Source organism: Hevea brasiliensis, chromosome 13, assembly GCF_030052815.1.
Source record: "Hevea brasiliensis isolate MT/VB/25A 57/8 chromosome 13, ASM3005281v1, whole genome shotgun sequence".
In the NCBI taxonomy this organism is placed as follows: Eukaryota; Viridiplantae; Streptophyta; class Magnoliopsida; order Malpighiales; family Euphorbiaceae; genus Hevea; species Hevea brasiliensis.
The window spans coordinates 10,641,439-10,665,327 of NC_079505.1; the positions used below are offsets into that span (position 1 = coordinate 10,641,439).

Genomic DNA, 23,889 nt, shown 5'->3' on the forward strand with positions numbered 1-23,889 from the left:
GATCTCAATTTTAAAGGTCATCTTATTTACTATAAAAATATCTCAATTTTAAAGGTCATCTTATTTACTATAAAAATATCTTTTTAGTCTAATAGCATATGATAATTCACATGCAATATAATTTATTTTTATCAAAAATATCTTTGAAAAATAGTTTTTTTTTATTATTTAATTGTAGTGCTAAAAAAATATTAAAAATTAGTTTTTGGGGTTTGATATGCATTAATAATATTACGATCTATTTACAACATCAGACTGATACTTAGATATTGGCTATTCTTTAGAAAAAGAAAAGTGAATATATACTAATTGCGTACTCCGTAAGTATACGGCTCGATCAAGTAGTAAAGAAAAGATATCGTCACACAGAGATTTGTTGTTTGAGTACCAAATTATAAAAGTCACGATTATTTGGGCTATCGATAATTTGTGCCAAAAATAGAGTAAGAGATACAGCAAGTTAAGTTGGAAAAATAAGGAAATTATAATGAATTAAGCAATTAAAATTCTAAGCACTATACTAATTTACTAAAATTTCAGCAGGTGACAAAAGATTTAATTAATTAATGGTAAAAATTAATTCCAGAGTTGAGGTTCATGAAGTAAATTTCATTGGGATTTGAATAGGCAAAGCCAAGATTAAGGGAGATACAAGTTTGAAGGAAGTTGATTCTAATCTCTTTTAATTTCTCTTTCAAGCAAATAAAAGAGTGTTTTAAAGGAAACTAAACCCCATTCTCATACGATGTTTAATTACCTAAAACCCTTTAAGCATTTTAATCAACTTGAAAATTCCTCTTAACCCACTAGTTTATTTCTAACACTAGGTAATTAAGTTCATTATCTTGATTATCTATCATAGATTTTTACCTCCCGGTCCTTCAATCTAATTAAGAACAAAACCCAAAGGGTACCAACAATGGGTATGTAAATAAGCACACAAGATAAGAATCAAAGCTTATATAAACTAAAATCTGGTTAAAATCAGTCCAAATCCATAAATAAAACTTAAATCATTACACCTAACTCTGAAATATTAAGTATCTACTCACTCATGCTTGTATTTACAAGTAGAAAATATGAAATAGAGCAAGAAAATATGAAAATAAGACTAAAAATAAAAGAACCCAGAAGAAGAGAATCTAAATCTCTGAAAATGGAAGCTGGAAAACGTCACTCTGCAGGTGTTCTTCCTCCAAAAATGGCGTGATTCCGTCTTTCCTCTCTCTTTTGATTTTTCTCTCTCTTTCTCCTTATGGTAAAAATGAGAATATGATGCTTATATATCCCCTCAGGGTTTGCCCTAAAAATAATCTCTAAAGAGATATGGACAAAAGGTGTAAAAGGTGTGAAAAGAGAAAATTTTTCCATGTCAGCAGATCTGCCAGCGCCATCCCACATGCCTCATGTCGATTCAGAGGAGGAGCCTTTAGATTCTGCACGACTAGCTATACGGGACATGTGGGAGTCCCTGAAAGTCTCAGTGTGTTTTCTCCAAAATCTCTGTTTACACGACCCGCCACACGGGGCATGTGGAGGCCCATGAAACTTTCGATGTTTTTTGTTTTGAAGTCTCTGTTTACACGACCCAGTATGAATTTACATGCCTCATGTTGATTTCTGCTGGGTAACTCTTATCTTCACATGACCTTCAACACGGGGCATGTTGAGGCCCTTGAAAGTTTCGGCTGGTCTTTTCCTTTAGGCGAATTTTCTTCACTTTTCACACTACTTTAAGCTTCCAAATCGCTTTGAATTTCTTTTATATGGATCTTTTTGCCTTTAAACCTTATTAAAACCTATCAAAATCATCAAAATTAAATCAAATATAATGAAAATAAAATTAACAAATTAACTAAAATAAGCATTAAAAGCATAAAATTACTAAACTAAAAACAATTATATGCAATTGGGGTACCTTTTCTTAAATTCATGAGAATCACTCATTCAAGCTTTCAAACTTACCTCTAGCCATCAACAAACCATATACTCACCTTCAATGTATAAGGAATTCAATTCTCACCAAAGTTATCACCGCTTAGCCTTAGGTCAATTATTCATTCCATTAAACCCAAACCAATCAATTACATAGAGAAATCATGCTCAAATAGGCTCTAGAACAATCCATAAACTAATGCGTCTCAAATGATGATGGGAATAGTTTAAATGGATGAATAATGTGCCAATCCCATAGGCAAACCAACTAATCCAATCTCCACTAATGTAGCAAAACACAAGCAAGAGATCAAAAGGACTTTTAATGGTTGTAATGGGGCTAAGGGGTAATAATGTGGTTAACAAAGAAAAGGCAAAAGGGAAGCAAAACATGAGAATAATTAAATTGTTAAAAAGATCAAGATACACTTTTTTTTTTTTTAAGAATCAAATGGGAGGAAGAACTTTACAATAAATCACCAATGCTGGCATACAATTTTTTGCAATTCTTTTAGGAACTACATAAATAACATTGAATTTTGCATTGCAATTGTTCCTTTTTAATCCACCCCCAAACTCATTTCTTTATATATTTGGGTGATAAATAATTTGTTTTTTGCAACATGATATGATTGCTAGCCAATTTTACATTAGTACTTCTCCCATTTAATTATTATACTTTTTCTCCTTTTTTTAATTTTTTTTGTATCAATCACTTAAACAAATTATTCTCATAAAGGGTAGGTAAGTGTTTAGGTTTATGGTTAGGTAGATTATGGGTACCAAAGAAATAAGGGGTATAAATGAATGCTCAAATTGGGTTCAAATGGAAATTTTTTTTTTTATGAGGTTGGTTAAGGTTAAAAATGTGGGTTTAAAATTCGAAGAATGCCTTAATCATTTCTCTTTTCAAGTGAATGCTAAAATTTCACCTCGAAGGGTCTAGAAGGCTTGTTCTATGATTGGTGAGACACAATTAGTTATTTCTTATTCTAGAGTTTTCTTTAAGCACTCAAAACTCAATGTAATTAATTGGGTGGCCCTTGGCTAAGCAGATATAAACCTAGATAAGAATCTCATAACCTCATACCAATCCGAAACTTTCAATCCATCAAACCCATCTAGAGGCAAGCTCAATTGCTTTTCAAAATAATTCTCAATCTTCTAAGAAGTAGGTAAAAAATTTATTTATTTATATATTTTTGTTTTATGTATGCATGATTCCTAAAATGATTGCAAAAATTAAATAAAAATAGAAATAAAAAATGAACTAAAAACTATACGTAATCTATATGATATCTATATGCAGGTGTATATATTTACACGTTGTATGGTGTATGTGAACTAAGTGACTAAGTATAAATGAAATGCAATTTAAGTAATGTAAATAAAAAGGATTAAAAATTTTGCAAAAATTTTGCCTTCCCCCAAACTCAAATTAGACAATGTTCTCATTGGCTTAATCGAAGTGGCAGAAATATCAATGAAATCAATAAATGATAACTTGGAGAGATATAAACTAAGAAAGAGTGGAACAGACTTACCATGTAAAATGTACATGCCTAGTGGTGAATGAGCAGAATATGTACATGAGGCATGTGAATTATAAGTATTGGGAGCATGAGGCATGTTAATCGAAAAGCATGAGGTGTGGTGAAGTAACGGTAAATTAGCATGCCTTGTGCCAACTGTTAAGTAACTGATATGGGGTATCAACATGGGGCATGTCATGCTCCATGAAAGTTTTGGTGAGTTTTCAAAAATTTTGAAAATTTGAAGGAAATGCAAATAGCTCATTGGAGTGCATAATCCTTAGCATGAGGCATGGCAAAGGAAAGCGGTGTCAACATGTGGCAGATGAATGTCGAGAAGTTACCTTAGAGGCATAATTGTCAAGGCTAAGAGAAGAGCAATTGCTGTATTGTCAATAATTCAGTTATATGACTATTAAAAGCAATATCAGTAATGCTATTACAATAGCTAATGGAAACTGAAATTAAAGAAAATGATCAATTCAATAGGAATCTGGATAACAAATATAGTGCAAGTATCACAGCAAAAGAAACCAAAGCAGCCAGCAACAATGAACAAGCCAATGTAAGATTTATGAAACAAACAGAATTAAAAGAAACAAAAATTAAATCATTTACAATTAGATAAAACATATAAATGTTCCAATAACCAGGAAATTAACAGTTAAAGAATAAAGCAAACTGACCAATTTGCGCAATTAAAAACTAAAGTTTCAGAAACTAACTGAAATTAATAAAAACAAAATTCTATAACTAGTCAGCTGGTTGGTCTTCTTCATTGGTGGATGGCATGGGCTCATTTGCTGCTGCAGGTACTTGCTCAGAGGATTTCTCAGAAGCAGTATCCAGGTTTTCTACCATGGCCTTCATCTCTTTAAAAATGTCTTGGCCCCAGTTGTACAGCTGGATAAAAGAGGTTGCCAGCTTGTTGTAAATGTCAATCATTTCTTTATCATGGATTTTCTGCTTTTTCTTGAATGCAGAAAACTTCTTTTTAATCTTTTTCTCAAGCTTGGCTTGCTTCTGACCAAGAGTATCAACTTTAGCTTCTAAAGTCTTGAAAGCAGCCATAATATCAGAATTAGCATAAAAAATAGGCTGTTGTGCTACACTCAATCTATCAATTTTTGCTTCCAAATCCTTAAGAAGAACAAGTAAGTCTGATTGTCCAGCAGTAGGTGGGTGTGAGCTAAAAGGACCAGCATTAGTATGTTGTCCTATACCCTACGACTGCTGTTGCTCTGTACCCTCATGTCCCCCATTTACCAACACATAAACATCACCCCTCTTTACACAAATTTTCATTTGACTTATAATAATTCTATCTAGAAAAGAATGGCCAACCATAGACACCATAGCATACTGGTCAGGGTTAAAACCAAATGATTTTGCAATTACAGTCACCATCCCTCCAAGAACTATACTGCCAGCTGAATGCTTAGAGACTATGTGTTCCATATGAGAGCAAAGAAATAAGCACCATTTATTTTTTTTCTTCTCTTTCATGCACCATAAAAAGAATAAATCATTCTTTCCTACAACCCCATTACTGTGCCCTCTACCTAGTATAGTGTAAGACATAAATCTCTGCAAGTATCTTAGAACAGCGTCTTGAATAGCTGAGGCCTTAGCATAACTAGGGTTGTAGTATCTCCCATATGGTGCAATGGACTTCCAAAATGTAGGGGGATCGTAAATGGTTCTTTGCCACTCTATCACTTTTTCTCCATCATTATAAAAACTGATGAGGATCATCATGGAGCACCACCACCCTTCAAGGGGGCAATCACTAGGGTGAGAGCTAAGCAACTTCAAAGCATGCTCATGGACCATAGAAGGATTTTCGGCTTAGGAGGGAAGCTGTATAAGGAAGGCCTAGCTTGCTTGCTCCAAGAATCTAAGTGGATCACCATGTGCCAAGTTGGAGCTTCCATTGCCATGTCACCTGCCACGTCAGATTCCATTGCCACATTACTAGCCACGTCACCAGCCACTTTGTACATGCTTTATGCCATCTTGGAGTCCACTTGGCAGCCACCTAGGTGTTTGTAGGGTTCACGCCACGTGGAGGGAGCTCATTGGTTCATTTGAATTAAAGAGAGCTACTTTTTGACCAAGTGGGCCCCAATATTCTGCCACAAAGAGGGACTAATTGCTGCCACCTTCTGCCCTTTTGCAATTAATGCTGCTGCCATCTTTTGTCTTTATAATTAATACACTTACTATTCTTGTTAGGATAGCCAACATGGCACAATTATTTGTAACTTTTGTCTTAACAATTTTAGCTTGTGTTTCTGTAACCCTAGGTTTATAAGGAAGAGAATACCATCTTCTTCCTTCAGTTTTTATTTCTACTGTACATGAGAGCCTCCCTTAGAGAGAGTTTGAGTTTTCTTTCTTGCTAGTTTCTGGAAGAACTAGAACTTAGGCAACTTGATCACTTGCCTATTTTACTTGATGGTAAATGTAATCTCCCACAAGTTGGCTTATTGTGTTAACACTTGATCTGTTCCTCTTTGAAATATATATTATGGTGCTTCTTTTTCCATAGAGATTGCATCTTATTTTGTTCAAAGAAAACTTGTTTTGGTGTTGATGATTCTTGGGTTCCATTAGAGGTCTGCATCCTTAGGCAATGTTCATTTGGGTGCCTATCAAAAACCAAATAAAGTATTCACTTGAATATTGTCAAGTTCCCTGTCCTGACCCAAACACCTAAAGGAAATGGTGTCTCTATGGTTACTTTGCATAGGCTGGAATTCCAATTGCAATGAGCTTAAAAATTCAATTATCAATTCCTTATAAGCAGGTTCTTGAATCCTAGCAAAATCACTCCAACCTATATTTTCCAAATATTCATTAACAAATTCATAGAGCCCTATCTCCCTGAGGCTGTGTGCATCAATGTACTTGGTGGCTAAAATTTTCTTTTTAGCAAGGGCCTCATGATTTTTCCTCATTTCAAAATCCCTAAAAGTCCATGGGTAAGATGAGTTTACCTGACTTCCAGATAGAGGATAACTGGAGCAGTTTGAGACATTGTTAGTGAATGATGTGGGAGTGATTGGACCCTAATTGGAGCAGAAGAACCTTGTGGTGAGATAGGAGTTTGGGCAGTAGAGTGGGTTCTGGCGCTAACGAGTCTTGAGGAATCAACTCTAGGTTGTTTCGGTGGAGCAGAGGAGTGGAGAGCTGATTTCTTTCTTTTTTGTGTTTCATATACAGCTGAAGGGGCATTTTTAGTGTGCTTTTGGGAGGGAGGTGTGGCATCTTGGGTGGCATTATCGGGATTAGGGGTGGGATGAGAGGATTGGCGTGGTGGAGAGCTAGGGTTCGTATTGGGAGTTTGGGGATTTGGGGACAAAATGGGAGTTTCGGGTTGAGCATTGGGTGGTGTAGGGTTTAGTGTTGGGGTTGAAGAGTTACTGTTGGCAGCCATTTTCATGGCTCGCAGCTTGGGTATGTGAGTGGATGGCTGTTTGGTGCGCACCATGGAAGGAACAGCGAAGGCTTAGGTCGTGCGGCTAATGAGATAAAATAAGAGAAAATGGCTAGGGTAAAGGTTTAAGTGGTGTTATACTTAGTATCTAACATGAGGCATGTTGAGAATAGTGAGTGGTGACATGCCCTATATGAATTGGTGTAAGATGAATAACATGAGGCATGTTGGAATACAAGGGAAAAATGACATGCCCTGTGTATTTTACTACATGAGGCATGTTGGACCCCTTGAAACTCTCAGCAGGTTTTACATTTTCAGCAATTTAAAGTGCCCAGAATAGGTTCTGGTGGTGACACTACCCCCAGCATACATCATGTTGAACCTAGTGTTAAATGACCTGATAAAAATCCCAGAAATGTGACCAAAAACACACTAAAACCAAACCCAAAACACAATTTGCACAGAAATTTCACTCAAAATTCAATTAAAACCCAATTAATCACTAAGAACAATTAAAATCTATCAATCCACCAAACACAAACTAAAATATTATTCAAGTAATATTCACATTAACAATCACACCACAAGGAATAACACCCAAATTCAACCCCAAATTCATCATTAAAATTTCATGAACAAGGAATAAAATTCTGCTGCAGACACTGTTCACATGATTAAATTTCTGCAGAATTGTATCATGAAATTTCACAAAATATACAATGGCAAATATGTCAATCTCAATGCACTACATCAAAATTAATTACCCAAAAAGTAAAATCAAAAGCATGTTGCTATTGATTACCATGAAAGTTCCTATATTTCTCACCAATTGCCTTAAAATGCTGCAACTAAAATGGCCTTTCACTCCACCATGTTGCTGCAATCAGACATAAAGCTGAAATTAGTTCAGATTTGACTTCGTTAAAATCAATATGCATCATGGAAGACAAATATAAGGTTCAGCAACTTCCCAGGCATTAATTTTTTTTTTTTTCAATTCAGCATACACATTTGCTTGAAAATCTCCACCAACTTGCAGAAAGAAATTTTAATGTTAAATTTGAGTTCAATGGGATATAAGATGAAACAAAATAAAAGAAAAATTAAGTATAAGGGAAAATTTATGGAGTGCCTCCCAAAGAGCGCTAATTTTAGGTCATTAGCTTGACCCTCTTTAATTCAGTAAATTGGTGGATCATCAAGGAAACAGCTTGTTCCCTTCTCAATGGGCTGGCCTGTGATATAAATCTTGAGCCTTTGACCATTAACTTTAAAAAGACCAGAATTTCACTCCAAATATCCATAACTCCATGTGGGTAAACTTTGACGATCTTGAAAGGACCAGACCATCTTGATTTCAATTTTCTAGGAAAGAGTCTAAGTCTAGAATTATACAATAAAACCAGATCACCCTCTTTAAACTCCTTTCTTTTAATATACTTATGATGCCAAAATCTAGTTCTTTCCTTAAAAATCCTAACATTCTTATATGCATCCAACCTTATCTCTTCAAGTTCATTTAATTGAAGTAACCTTCTCTCTCCAGCACTGTTTAAGTCAAAATTCAAAGTTCGGATTGCCCAATATGCTTTGTGCTCCAACTCAACTGGCAAATGACATGATTTTCCATAGACTAGCTTAAAAGGTGTAGTTCCAATGGGTGTCTTGTAAGCTATCCTGTATGCCCATAATGCATCATCTAGCCTCCATGACCAATCCTTCCTTGAATGATTAACAATTTTTTCCAGAATTCTCTTCAATTCCCTATTAGATACTTCAACTTGCCTATTAGTCTGAGGGTGATAAAGTGTAGCTACCTTATGGGTAACCCCATATTTCTTCAAAAGATTTTCAAACTGTTTATTGCAGAAATGAGATCCACCATCACTGATTATAGCTCTTGGAGCTCCAAATCTAGTGAAAATAAACTTTTTCAAAAATTTCACTACTACCCTTACATCATTTATAGGGGAAGCAATGGCCTCAACCCATTTAGACACATAATCTACACCTACCAAAATGTACTTATTCCCAAAAGATGATGGGAATGGTCCCATGAAATCTATGCCCCAAACATCAAATAACTCAATTTCCAAAATTCCTTATTGTGGCATTTCATTTTTCCTTGAAATATTCCCCACTCTTTGACATCTATCACATCTCAAAATAAATTCTCTCACAATTTTAAACATGTGTGGCCAATAAAATCCAGCTTGAAGTATTTTACCCACTGTTTTATCCACACTAAAATGACCTCCATAGTCAGAAGAATGACAATGCTCTAGAATGTTTCCTATTTCCTCTTCAGGCACGCATCTTCTAACTAGGCCATCATTATATCTCTTGAATAACAGTGGATCCTCCCATGTATAAAATTTCACATCATGCAAAAATTTCTTTTTCTGTTGATAGCTCAAATCTAGAGGGAGAACTCCACAAGATAGATAATTGACAAAATCTGCAAACCACGGCAATGCAGCAACAACAACTAGCAATTGCTCATTTGAGAAAAACTCATCAATTGGCAATTCCTCTTCATTTCCATCCTTACTTTCATACTTAATCCTCAATAGATGGTCTGCCACAACATTTTGAGCTCCCTTTTTATCTTTAATTTGTAAGTTAAACTCCTGGAGCAATAGAACCCATCTTATCAGTCTTGGTTTTGCTTCTTTCTTATTCATCAAATATCTTATGGCTGCATGGTCTGTATAGACAATCACTTTCGATCCAACCAGGTATGATTTGAACTTTTCCATAGCAAATACCACAGTTAAAAATTCTTTGTCAGTGGTGGCATAATTTACTTGGGCATCATCTAGAGTTTTGCTGGCATAATAGATTGCATAAGACCTCTTTTCTTTTTTCTGACCAAGTACAGCTCCCACAGCAAAGTCACTAGCATCACACATAATCTCAAATGGCAATGACCAATCCGGAGGTTACATAATAGGGGCTGTTGTTAGAGCTTCCTTTAACCTATTAAAAGAATCAAAACAAGCGTGGTCAAAATTAAAAGGAACATCATGATTTAACAAATTTGTAAAAGGTTTAGAAATTTTTGAAAAATCCTTTATAAATCGCCAGTAGAACCCAGCATGCCCAAGAAAACTTCTAATTCCTTTCACTGAAGTTGGTGGAGGCATCTTCTCAATCACTTCTACTTTGGCTTTGTCCACTTTAATTCCTCTATGTGATACCAAATGTCCAAGCACAATGCCTTCTTGCATCATAAAATGACATTTCTCCCAATTTAGCACCAAATCTATTTCTTCACATCTTTTAAGCACTTTAGAGAGGTTAGATAGACAATTATCAAAAGAAAAACCATATACAGAAAAATCGTCCATGAAAACTTCCATAATTTCCTCAATAAAATCAGAGATAATGGCCATCATACACCGCTGAAAAGTAGCCGGTGCATTACATAAGCCAAAGGGCATCCTTCTATATGCAAATGTGCATTATGGACATGTGAATATGATTTTTTCTTGATCACTAGGATGTATTGGGATTTGGAAAAAAACCAGAATACCCATCCAAATAACAAAAATATGAATGTTTTGCTAGCCTCTCTAACATTTGATCAATAAAAGGCAAGGGAAAATGATCTTTCCTAGTGGCACTATTAAGCTTCCTGTAATCTATATACATTCTCCACCCCATGACAATTCTAGTGGGTATCAGCTCATTATTTTCATTTTTCATAATGGTCACACCACCTTTCTTAGGAACCACATGAACTGGGCTAACCCAACTACTATCAGAAATAGGATAAATGATCCCAGCTTCAAGCAGTTTCAAGACTTCTTTCTTCACCACCTCTTTCATATTAGGATTTAACCTTCTTTGATGTTCTATGGTAGCCTTAAAATTATCTTCTAAAAGAATCCTATGCATGCACAAGGTGGGGTTTATACCTTTTATGTCATCAATGGTGTAACCAATGACTTTCCTATGTGCTCTTAACTCTCTCAGCAATTTTTCAACTTGTACATCACTCAAATTTGCATTAATAATGACAGGATAAGTTGAATTAGGTCCAAGAAAAGCATACCTTAATGTAGATGGAAGTGGTTTGAGGTCTACCTGTGGTGCGTCCTTCTCATCTAGCAAAGATGGTTGTGCAACTTCATATTTCAATTCTTCAACTTGCAAAACTTGATCTCCTACAACTTCTTGAGTAGCTTCCAAGATTTGAGCAAAAGCTGCAACTTCAGGATTTTCATCCTTTGTTGTTCTACTATGTACCAAACAATTCTCCAAAGGGTCCTCAGGATATCTTTCCTTAAATTCTGCTTCCACAATCTCATCAATAACATCCACCCTTAAACAAGGATCAACTCCATGATGTTTCTTTAAAGTCTGATTCAAATTAAATTCCACCTCCTCTTCTCCAACTTTTAATGTCAATCTGCCATTCTTTACATCAATTATAGCCCCTGCTGTGGCTAAAAATGGCCTTCCTAAGATGATAGGTATGTGAATATCCTCTTCCATTTCAAGAACCACAAAATCCACAGGAATAAAAAATTTTCCAACCTTCAATGGCACATTCTCCAAAATTCCCACTGGATATTTGATAGATCTATCAGCTAGTTGCAAAGAAATGGTGGTGGGCTTCAAATCTCCTACCTTCAGCTTTTCACAAATGGAGAGTGGCATCAAACTTACACTAGCTCCAAGATCACACAATGCCTTTTCGATACTTGTGTCCCCAATGTGACAAGGAATAGAGAAACTTTTTGGATCCTTCAATTTTGGTGGAAGTTTATTCTGTAAGAGAGCACTACACTCCTCTGTTAATGCCACAGTTTCATAATCTTCTAATCTCCTCTTGTTTGACAATTTCTTTCAGGAATTTAGCATGAGGGCATTTGTGAAATTGCATCTGTAAATGGAATATTGATGTATAACTTCTTTAAAACTTCCAAAAATTTCCGGAATTGCTTATCTAGCTTTGCTTTCTGAAACCTCTGAGGATATGGCAATGGTGGCTTGTATGGTGGTGGAGGCACATACTTTTCCTCTTCTTCTTTTTCAACTTCCTTTTTCTTGTTTGCTTCCTCATTGACTTCATCATGATTCGAAATAGATTCATTTTTATCTTCATCTTCTTTCTTCTTTTCCTCTTCTACCTCATTTTTCTCTTATTCTCCCACAATTTTCCCACTCCTTAAGATCACTGCCTTGCAATGTTCTCTAGGATTCTCTGGTTGACTTGGAAGTTTTCCTTGTACCTTGCTAGAAGAGCTTACTTATTGAGTTATTTGGTTTTCCAACATCCTATTATGAGTGGCAAGCTGGTCTATCCTTGAAGTTAATTGTTGAATCATTTCTCCTTGTTTTTGTTAAGCAGTTAAGAAATTCTTCATCATAGACTTCAAAATTGAATCTTGGTCTAAAGACTGAACTGGTGGTTGTGGAATAGGTCCATTTTGATTCCTTTGTGGTGCAAATCCAGGTGGTACTCTGTTTTGCTGAAAATTCTGCTGTTGTTGCTAGAAATTAGGAGGTTGTTGATAATTCTGTTGCTGACCTTGTCGACCTCCCCAAGAAAAGTTAGGGTGATTCCTCTATGATGGATTATATGTAGTAGAAAAAGGATTACCAACTAGTTTCTGATTGTAATTCCCAACAAAATCAACTTGTTCATTTCCAAACTCTTGCCCATAGGAAGGAAAATCATTAATACAATGCATATTTCCTGCACCAACATCTTCTGTATGACTAGATCCTCCAATTGATGAGTCAACCTTCATGCTTAACTTATCCATTTTTCTCATCAAAGCATCAAATTTGGCATTGAACATACTCATGGCATCTAATTCATATACACCAGCCGGTGGCTTCTTCATTTCATTTCTTTCACAGCTCCATTGATAATTGTTGTAAGCAATTTTATCCAATGCTGAATAAGCTTCATCTTCTGACTTTTCCATAAGATCACCTCCTGAAGATGAATCAATTATACTTCTAATTGTCGGAGAAACACCATTGCAGAAATGTTGAACCAGCATCCATCTAGGGATTCCATGATGTGGACATCTCCTTTGAAGATCCTTATATCTCTCCCAAGCTTCATAGAGACTCTCATCATCCTTTGGTCTGAAAGAAGTTAATTCATTTCTCAATTTTGCAGTCTTGCTAGGAGGAAACTATTGAGCCAAGAAAGCTTATGACAGCTCATCCCAAGTAGTTATTGAACCCGAAGGTAATGAATACAACCACTCCCTAGCACGATCCTTCAAAGAAAAAGGAAATAATCTCAGGCGGATGGCATCATCTGACACTCCATTTATCTTCAGCATGTCACTAATTTCAAGAAAATGTGCAAGCTGTACATGTGGGCTCTCAGTAGGACTTCCCCCAAACTGTGATTGTTGAACCATTTGACAAAGTGAGGGCTTTAACTCAAAGTTGTTTGCTTCCACTCTAGGCCTCGTCACACTCGGTTTAAAATCTCCAAAACTAGGAAAAGCACGATCCTTATTTGATCGGTTGTTGTTTGTCATAGCTTCTATCACTTGTTGCTTTTGATGTTGCTCTTGCTGTCTTTGAATTCTGAGTTTAGCTTTTCTACTTTTAGACTCTGCTCTTAAAGCTTTAGTTGTCTTTTCAATCTCAGGATAAAAAATTAAATCAATCTCTGCACTTTTTATTCTTCTCATATAAAAGATATGTACCTGAAAAACCAAAACAAGAAAATCTCAAAGTATAATGATAAAGAAGAGAAATAAAACTCAAAAAATAAAATGCCCAAATTAACCAAACAATCAATCGTCTAATATCAAACAAAACAAATCCCCGGCAACGACGCCAAAAACTTGGTTGCGTACTCCGCAAGTATACGACTCGTTCAAGTAGTAAAGAAAAGATATCGTCCCACAGAGATTTGTTGTTTGAGTACCAAACTATAAAAGTCACAATTATTTGGGCTATCGATAATTTATGCTGAAAATAGAGTAAGAGATGTAGCAAGTTAAATTGGGAAAATAAGGAAATTATAATGAATTAAACAATTAAAATTCTAAGCACTATACTAATTTACTAAAATTTCAGCAAGTGACAAAAGATTTAATTAATTAATGGTAAAAATTAATTCCAGAGTTGAGGTTCATGAAGTAAATTTTATTGGGATTTGAATAGGCAAAGCCAAGATTAAGGGAGATACAAGTTTGAAGGAAGTTGATTCTGATCTCCTTTAATTTCTCTTTCAAGCAAACTAAAGAGTGTTTTAAAGGAAACTAAACCCTATTCTCATGCGATGTTTAACTACCCAAAACCCTTTAAGCATTTTAATCAACTTGAAAATTCCTCTTAACCCTCTAGTTTATTTCTAACACTAGGTGATTAAGTTCATTATCTTGATTATCTATCATAGATTTTCACCTCTCAATCCTTCAATCTAAGATTAAGAACAAAACCCAAAGGGTACCAACAATGGGTATGTAAATAAGCACACAAGATAAGAATCAAAGCTTATATAAACTAAAATCTGGTTAAAACCAGTCCAAATCCACAAATAAAACTTAAATCATTACACTCAACTCTGAAATCTTAAGTATCTACTCACTCATACTTGTATTTACAAGTAGAAAATATGAAATAGAGCAAGAAAACATGAAAATAAGACTAAAAATAAAAGAACACAGAAGAAGAGAATCTAAATCTCTGAAAATGGAAGCTGGAAAAAGTCACTCTGCAAGTGTTCTTCCTCCAAAAATGGCGTGATTCTCTCTTTCCTCTCTCTTTCTCCTTATGGTAAAAATGAGAATATGATGCTTATATATCCCCTCAAGGTTTGCCCTAAAAATAGTCTCTAAAGGGATAAGGACAAAAGGTGTAAAATGTGTGAAAAGAGAAAATTTTTCCATGTCAGTAGATCTGCCAGCGCCATCCTACATGCCTCATGTTGATTTAAGTTGTTTTCCACATGCCTCATGTCGATTCAGAGGAGGAGCTTTTAGATTCTGCACGACCAGCTATGTAACACCCTCCCTGTAGCAACTCCGTACATTCTATTGTTCCGGTGACTAGTGTCGGTCCGGACAGCTAGAACATCCGGAAAAATATTTAAACTAAAGTGAGGAACTATAATTAACTCAAATATTAATAAGAAAAATTTAGAAAAATTTTTAGAAATAAAATACAACCAAGTTAAATGAGCCGGTGCCCTAGCGATTGGTAACCTAGTGGGAAGTTACGGTTCTCGCAACTAGGAGCCCTAGACCCGAGGAAAAATTCATAAAATAATTTTTGGGACACCAAGAAGGGTCATTGAGATTCCTATGGCATTAGAATATCAAGAAAATATTTAGAAAAATTTTTCAATCGGTGCAGACAATTTTGGCTCAATAAGCCAAACGGAGGGCATTTTGATCATTTCATCTTCAGAGATGATTTTTGGCCGACTTGTCCAGTTAAGTAAATAATTATTATAACATAAAATATGAATAAATATTGCCAAAAATTGAATTGAAAATGAGTAGAAAAGAAAAAGAAAAGAAAATGAAATAAATGAGAATTTTGACATCATTATGATGTCATTAAAACCCCAATGACCTATTATATTGTGACACATGTCCTTAACCCATTTAAAATCAATAAAATGGGCAGAAAATGAAAGAAAAACCCAGCTTTCTTCTTCTTCCCATTTCCAGTCGTAAACCATTTTTTCCTCCATTAAAATTCCTTTCATTTTCTCTCTTCCAAACCTTGAATTCTCACCACTAATTAAACCTTAAGTTCTCTTCATTAAAAATTATCCTTACCTCTTGGGAAGGTGTTTGGCAGCCAAGAAAATTAAAGAAAGTGAAGGAAAAATCTAAGTTGGGTCAGGAGAAAATTCTGCTCCATTCAAGGTTAGTGCCCTAAACAATTTCTTTTCTTCTTTAATCTTGTAAGCATGCTAAATCAAGTAGAAATTGTGTGAAATTAAAAGAAAAACTTAAGTAAATGAAATCTCAAAATTTGGAAGCCATGAGAAAGTTTAAGGATTGTTGGTTTTTGATGAAATTAAGTGGTTTAATTATGTTATTGATGAGTATAGATGATGGATAAAGTGATTTGGTATGAGTTTGGTGTGTGTATGCCATGAATTGGAAATTGGAGTTAGGGTTTGAGCATGAAATTGAGACTTTGATCATGTAATGATGAAAGTGAGTTGTAATGGTCAATTAGTGACCATTTGGTTAATGGTAAACAAGAAATGAAGTGTGTTTAGTGATGGGATTTAGGTTTAGTGTGGCTGCCCTAGGTGACCTGTAGAATTGGACATGAGTCCAGCAGGTTTGGGCAGCCATAACTTGAATTGTAAAGGTTCAATTGGTGTTTGGCCAATTGGACATGAAACTAGACACATAATGGCACAACTTTGGTGAAGAAACCATGCCCATAAGACCAAACCAAGTGGACCAAAAGCTTGCCCCAATTCGGGTGACCTGCAGTCTATTTCTGCAGAATGACCAAATGAATAGTATTTGGTCATTTAGCCATAACTCAGTGTAGAATGGTCCAATTAACCCTAAATTTTACCCACCACAAGCTGAGATATAGACCAAAAACTTTTATGAAGAAACCTAACCCAAATTATGACCAGAACCTATCCAACAAGTGAGTTGAAGTCATTGTTCACTGCACTATAGATATGGTCAGTCTAGAAAAATTTCAATCGGGCCAGTTGTGGTTTTTGGACCATAACTTGAGTTACAAAACTCCAAATGGAGTGATTCAAAAAAGAAAATTCAACTAGACAAAATAAGGAACAACTTTCATGTTGATCATTTGCCAAATTCCCACTGCAAAATTGACCAATGGAACAGTAAATACAAGGCATAAAAACTGAAAATTCTGCCCAACTAACATTAAGCTTAGAAATGGTATTGGCAATCAATACCAACAAATTTTGAATGCAAAATGTGGTATGTTGATGATATTAAAACCAATGTACCTATTGCCTATGCAAAAGTCAACATTTTTGTTGACCAATGAATGGAATAGTAACACTAAAACTTAAATTCCAAAAATTGTGAAACTTAAAAGTGTGAAATGCCCTAGTATACCTAACAAGATTGGTTTGGATAGCTTGGCATGCCAATAGGGTTCGATTAGCGATCGCACATGGCATTATGCCATTCTGTGATTTCATGGCTTTTAGCCATTCTGACATTGTGTTGAGACTTGGCCTTGTGCCTAATGTTATTACAGCTTATTAGCTGTTCTGTTGCACACCGGGAGATACATATGTGACCGATGGTGTGACGGCCCGAGGTACTTGATACCCAGTGCCAGTTTACCCGTTTATCTAGTCCAGTCATCCAGTATAGGTTACTTGGGCAACCAAAAATGAAAGTGGATAAATTTAATGAAATAATGAATATAACAAGTACAAAATAAGTAAGACTACAAATACTCAACGAAAATTTATTTGCAATGAGACATCAATACATTCACTGCATATTTATTTTATGTTATTTCTTTTTATTTTATTATTGGCACCACTAAGCATTATTGCTTAGCGCGTTGCTTTTGCCACGCGTAGGTTCTGGAGAGACCGATCGAGAGCCCAGTAGACCACAGACTGGGTGAGACCATCTGCAGCTCTGCATAGTGTCCGTGTCACCTCACCGTCATCAGTGCATTGGTAGGACACTAGGTTTTATTTTGATATTTTGTAATTAACTTTTATTTTCTCATATGTAATTGAAACTTATGTAATGTATTTTGGTATTAATCTAAATAGTGGAAATTGTGTTTATGAATGAAAAAGTGAATATTTATTTATGACTTTTACATGATTATCATATGAGATGAATGATTGAGAAATGGAAATGTTGTTGAAAAACATATTGAGATTTTGTTGATGAAATGGAGTTTGGGATTGATTGAAAATATTGGAAGTGTTTTCACGAGTTCAAGAACTGCTTTCTCCATTTTTAGCCAGACTCTGCCGGATTTTCTATAAAATTTGCGGAACCTCAAATAAATTTATGACTTCAATAAATGACTGAAATGAATTATATTTCACAAATTATACTCCATAACTATGAAAAAAATAAATTAGGAAGAATAAAAATGATTGAATTAAAATAGGGTGTTTCGGTACACTGTGTGGCATATCTTGCTCGGCTACACTGTCGACGGGTAAGGGGTGTCACATTTAGTGGTATCAGAGCACGGTTTAGGTGTTTCTAGGCTTAGATTGAGTCCATACCATGCATTGCATTTGTAAGAGTCGAGGTGACACTAATGCAGATTTGTTTGTCTTTGTTATTTTGATTAGGATATGGACCCCACATCTCAGAGGGCAGTTGAGGAGGAAGTGGAGAGTCATGCTCCACTGCGATGGCGAGGCGGGGGTAGGGAGGACACTGCTTCACCAGCTCCATCGAGCACGCTCAACATCCACAGCCGTGTTCCAAAGAAATGGCCGAATTCTTCAAACAAATGGCTGGGGTAATGCCACCACCACCGCCACCTCCACAACCGAAATCATACCTGGAAAGATTGAGAAAATTTGGAGCAGTGGACTTCTTTGGCAAGAGAGAAGATGATTCTATTGTAGCCAAAAATTGGTTGAACAGAACAGGCAGAGTTTTAAAATAACTCCACTGCACTCCTGAACAAAATCTAGAAGCTGTTGTATCTCTGTTGCAAGATGATGCATATGAATGGTGGGATACGGTGTCTAGTGAAGTGCAACCAGAAGTAATAACTTGGGACTTCTTCCTCTCAGAATTCAAGAAGAAATATGTGGGTAGTGTATACCTGGAAGAGAGAAGAAGAGAGTTCATTAACCTGAGGCAGAGACAGCTGACAGTGGCCTAGTATAAAAAGGAATTTGTCAGATTGAGCCGCTACGGAAGGGAGATAGTCCCTAATGAGGCCGAAAGGTGTAAGAGATTTGAAGAGGGATTAAATGACAATATAAAGATCATGATCACTGCCTTGGGAATCACCGACTTCACCAAGTTAGTGGAAGCTGCAATAAAAGTTGAAAAGGTTAGAATAAGTGAGCAGACCAGAAGAGAGAGACAGCAGAAGAGGGGCTCGGGTCAGTCTAGCTCATCTCCTGCACCTGGGAAGAAGTTCAAAGGTCCACCTGTATAGAGTTCAGGTCAACCACAAGGTCAGGGTCAGTCCCAAGGGCCCAGGCCACAGTTCACCCCTAGGAGAGGTCACCCACACCATCGGTGGGCGGCTCTCAGGGCGGGTTTTAGGACCAGCCCCAACATCTTCTCGCATGTCCACATTGCAAGTGGCATAAGGAGTGTTGGAGAGTGGCGGTGCTGCTAAGGTGTGGGTCGAGAACATCACCGAGGAACCGCCCACGTAGAACTACTACAACCGCTCTAACACAAGCGACATGCACTGCTCCTGCACCACAAAGGGTAGGAAATCGCAACCGAGGCGGTGGGACCATCACGAGGCTCATGACGGAGCCAGCAGAGAGGCCTGAGGGCAGACCACCTGCCAGAGCCTATGCCATGAGAGCTCAGGAGGAGCAAGATGCCCCGGACGTCATCAGGGGTATGTTCTCCCTCTACAATACATCTATGCATGCATTGGTGGATCCAGGATCCACTCATTCATACATCTGCATCAACCTACCCATAGAGAGGAGGATATTAGTAGGAGAGAGTGACCAAGACATTCTAGTCACTAATCCATTAGGCCATAGCGTAGTGGTGAACAAAGTGTACAAAGGTTGCCCGTTAAGGATTCAGGGGTATGAATTCTTGGCAGACTTGATTGAGTTGCCTTTCCATGAGTTTGATGTGATTTTGGGTATGGACTGGTTATCACGTCATCAGGCAATAGTTGATTGTAAATTGAAGAGAATTTCTTTGAAAACTCCTGAGGGTAATGAGATTACGATTGTGGGGAAAGGATGATTTCTTGTCCAATGTCATCTCACCACGATTGCAAGAAAACTGATGAGAAAGGTCGTGAAGCCTACCTAGCACATGTGGTGGATACTAGGCGAGCTAAGCGGATCATGTGACATACCCACAGAAAAGACTTCCGGATGTGTTTCTGAAGAATTGCACGGTTTGCCACGGAAAGGGAAGTTGAATTTGCTATTGAGATACCGCACAAAGACCAATCTCTATTGCTCCTTATAGGATGGCACCCACGAATTGAAAGAATTAAAAATTCATTCACAGGAGTTCTTTGGATAAGGGGTTCATATGCCCCAGTGTGTCACCATGGGGAGCTCCAGTGCTGTTTGTAAAGAAGAAGGATGGGACTTTGAGGTTATGCATTGATTACCGGCAGTTGAATAAAGTGACTGTGAAGAATAAGTATCCATTACCTAGAATTGATGATCTGTTTGATCAGTTGAAGGGAGCAGGAGTATTTTTCAAAATTGATCTCAGATCAGGGTATCATCAGCTGAGGGTGAAAGATGCAGATGTGCCAAAGACTGCATTTAGGACTCGGTATGGGCATTATGAGTTTTTGGTGATGCCCTTTGGCCTAACAAATGCACCAGTAGCATTCATGGACCTTATGAACCATATCTTCCATCCATACCTAGATCAGTTCGTAGTGGTCTTTATTGATGATATTTTGGTGTATTCCAAGACCAGTGAAGAACATAATGAGCATTTGAGGATTGTTCTGCAAACCCTGAGAGAAAAGAAGCTGTATGCTAAGTTGTCCAAGTGTGACTTCTGGTTGAATGAGATTGCATTCCTTGGACACATAGTGTCACCGATGGGATTAGGTGGATCCCAAGAAAATAGAAGCAGTGATGGAATGGAAGCCTCCCAGAAATACAACTGAGGTCAGAAGCTTCTTGGGGCTAGCTGGGTATTTCAGGAGATTTGTAAAGGGATTTTCGTTAATAGCTGCTCCAATGACCAAGTTGTTACACAAGAATATCATATTTGACTGGAATGAAAAGTGTCAGGCTAGTTTTGAGGAGTTGAAGGCTATGTTGACAGAGGCACCAGTATTAACATAGCCAGTATCGGGAAAGGACTTTGTGGTCTACAGTGATGCCTCTCATAATGGGTTAGGGTGTGTATTGATGCAAGAGGGGAAGGTGGTCGCTTATGCTTCCAGCACTAAGGCCACATGAGCAATTACCCTACCCATGATCTAGAACTTGCAGCAATTATCTTCGCACTGAAGATATGGAGGCACTACTTGTATGGTGAAAAGTGCTACATTTACACAGACCACAAGAGTCTGAAATACTTGCCAACCCAGAAGGAGCTCAACCTTAGACAGAGGCGATGGATTGAGTTCCTGAAGGACTATGATTGTGTAATTGACTACCATCCTGGGAAGGCAAATGTAGTTGCTGATACTTTGAGCAGAAAATCCATCACAGCTTTGAGATCATTGAATGCCCGTCTATCTTTGGTTCGAGATGGAGCTATTTTGGCTGAGTTGCAAGTGAGGCCAAACACATTCTGCAGATTTTAGATGGGCGGAAGGTAGATGAGAAGCTAAAGGCTATTATGAGAAAAATCCTAGAAGGGAAAGAAACTAACTATGAAGTGAAAGCAGATGGGTGTCTCAGACTACAAAGGAAGACTGTGTGTACCGGATGATGGGGAATTGAAGGCCAGATTCTAAAAGAGGCACACACCAAAGTGTGTATGCTATGCACCTGTGAAGTACAAAAATGTATCATGATCCAAGCTTGATATTGGTGGCCTGGTATGAAGAAGAACATAGCTGAGTATGTGACTAAATGCTTGACATGTCAGCAAGTCAAGACAGAACATCAAGTTCCATCGGGTTTACTACAGCCTATATGCATACCTGAATGGAAATGGGATCGGGTCACCTTGGATTTTGTAAGTGGTCTATATCTCACCCAAAAGAAGCATGATGCAGTATGGGTGATAGTAGATAGATTGATGAAGTCGACACTTTACGCGATTAGGGTGACTACTCACTGGAGAAGTTAGCAGAATTGTATATCAGTGAGATAGTTAGACTGCATGGAATTCCACTTTCCATCATATCTGATCGAGACCCAAGGTTTATATCGAGATTTTGGAAGAAGTTGCATGAATCCTTGGGTACACAACTCCACTTTAGCACATCTTTCCATCCTCAAACGGATGGGCAATCAGAAAGAGTAATCCAGGTAAACAATTGAAACCAATTGAATTAATACAAATATTGAACTAAAATGATAATAATAACATGAAATATATGTCAGGTCCTTGAGGATATGCTGAGGAGTTGTGTCATTGAGTTTGAGGGAAGTTAGGATAGATATCTTCCACTGGCAGAATTTGCATACAACAATAGCTACCAAGCTAGCATCCAAATGGCCCCATATGAAGCACTGTATGGGAGGAAATGTACAACTCCAGTGTGCTGGACTGAATTGGGCGAAGACAAACTGGTAGGGCCAGACTTGGTGAAACAGACTGAGGAGAAAGTAAAACTAATCAAAGCCAATCTGAAGGTTGCCTCAGATAGACAGAAATCTTATGCCGACCTGAAGAGAAAAGAAATAGAATATGCGGTTGGCGACAAAGTGTTCCTCAAGATGTCACCGTGGAAGAAGGTACTGAGGTTTGGAAGAAAAGGTAAGTTGAGCCCTAGGTTCATTGGCCCATATGAAGTCATTGAACGTGTGAGACCAGTAGCCTACAGGCTAGCTTTACCACCAGAGCAGGACAAGATCCACAATGTGTTCCACGTGTCTATGCTAAGAAGATACCGCTCAAATCCTTCACATGTCATCTCCATGGAAGAAATTGAAGTACAACTGGATTTGACATATGAAGAAGAACCCATAAGGATTCTGGCTCGGGAAGTGAAAGAGTTGAGGAATAAGCAGATTCCACTGGTGAAAGTGCTTTGGAGGCACCACAACACCGAGGAGGCAACTTGGGAAAGTGAAGAAATGATGAGGCAACAATTCCCTCAACTGTTTGCATCAGGTAAATTTCGAGGACGAAATTTAAATTAGAGGAGAAGAGTTGTAACACCCTCCCTGTAGCAATTCCGTACATTCTACTGTTCCGGTGACCAGTGTCGGTCTGGATAGCTAGAACGTCCGGAAAAATATTTAAACTAAAGTGAGGAACTATAATTAACTCAAATATTAATAAAAAAAATTTAGAAAAATTTTTAGAAATAAAATACAACCAAGTTAAATGAGTCGGTGCCCTAGCGATGGGTAACCTAGTGGGAAGTTGCGGTTCTCGCAACTAGGAGCCCTAGACCAGGGGAAAAATTCATAAAATAATTTTTGGGACTCCAAAGAAGGGTCATTGAGGTTCCTATGGCATTAGAATGCCAAGAAAATATTTAGAAAAATTTTTCAATCGGTGCAGACAATTTTGGCTCAATAAGCCAAACGGAGGGCATTTTGGTCATTTCGTCTTCAGAGATGATTTTTGGCCGACTTGTCTAGGTAAGTAAATAATTATTATAACATAAAATATGAATAAATATTGCTAAAAATTGAATTGAAAATGAGTAGAAAAGAAAAAGAAAAGAAAATAGAATAAATGAGAATTTTGACATCATTATGATGTCATTAAAACCCCAATGACCTATCATATTGTGACACATGTCCTTAACCCATTTAAAATCAATAAAATGGGCAGAAAATGAAAGAAAAACCCAGCTTTCTTCTTCTTCCCATTTCTAGCCGTGAACCATTTTTTCCTCCATTAAAATTCCTTTCATTTTCTCTCTTCCAAACCTTGAATTCTCACCACTAAACCTTAAGTTCTCTTCATTAAAAATTATCCTTACCTCTTGGGAAGGTGTTTGGCAGCTAAGAAAATTAAAGAAAGTGAAGGAAAAATCTAAGTTGGGTCAAGAGAAAATTTTGCTCCATTCAAGGTTAGTGCCCTAAACAATTTTTTTTCTTCTTTAATCTTGTAAGCATACTAATCAAGTAGAAATTGTGTGAAATTAAAAGAAAAACTTAAGTAAATGAAATCTCAAAATTTGGCAGCCATGAGAAAGTTTAAGGATTGTTGGTTTTTG

General features: G+C 37.0%; 1 non-coding gene and 1 pseudogene across 1 annotated transcript; one reads left to right on the forward strand and one right to left on the reverse strand.

The window, feature by feature from the left end:
• Nucleotides 1-10,801: 10,801 nt before the first annotated feature.
• LOC131172072 (uncharacterized) lies at nt 10,802-12,767 on the reverse strand (annotated as a pseudogene).
• Nucleotides 12,768-12,939: 172 nt separating this feature from the next.
• Nucleotides 12,940-13,046, forward strand: LOC131172430 (small nucleolar RNA R71). Its single transcript, XR_009142907.1, has one exon. It is a non-coding gene; the product is annotated as a small nucleolar RNA R71 (small nucleolar RNA).
• Nucleotides 13,047-23,889: the final 10,843 nt, after the last annotated feature.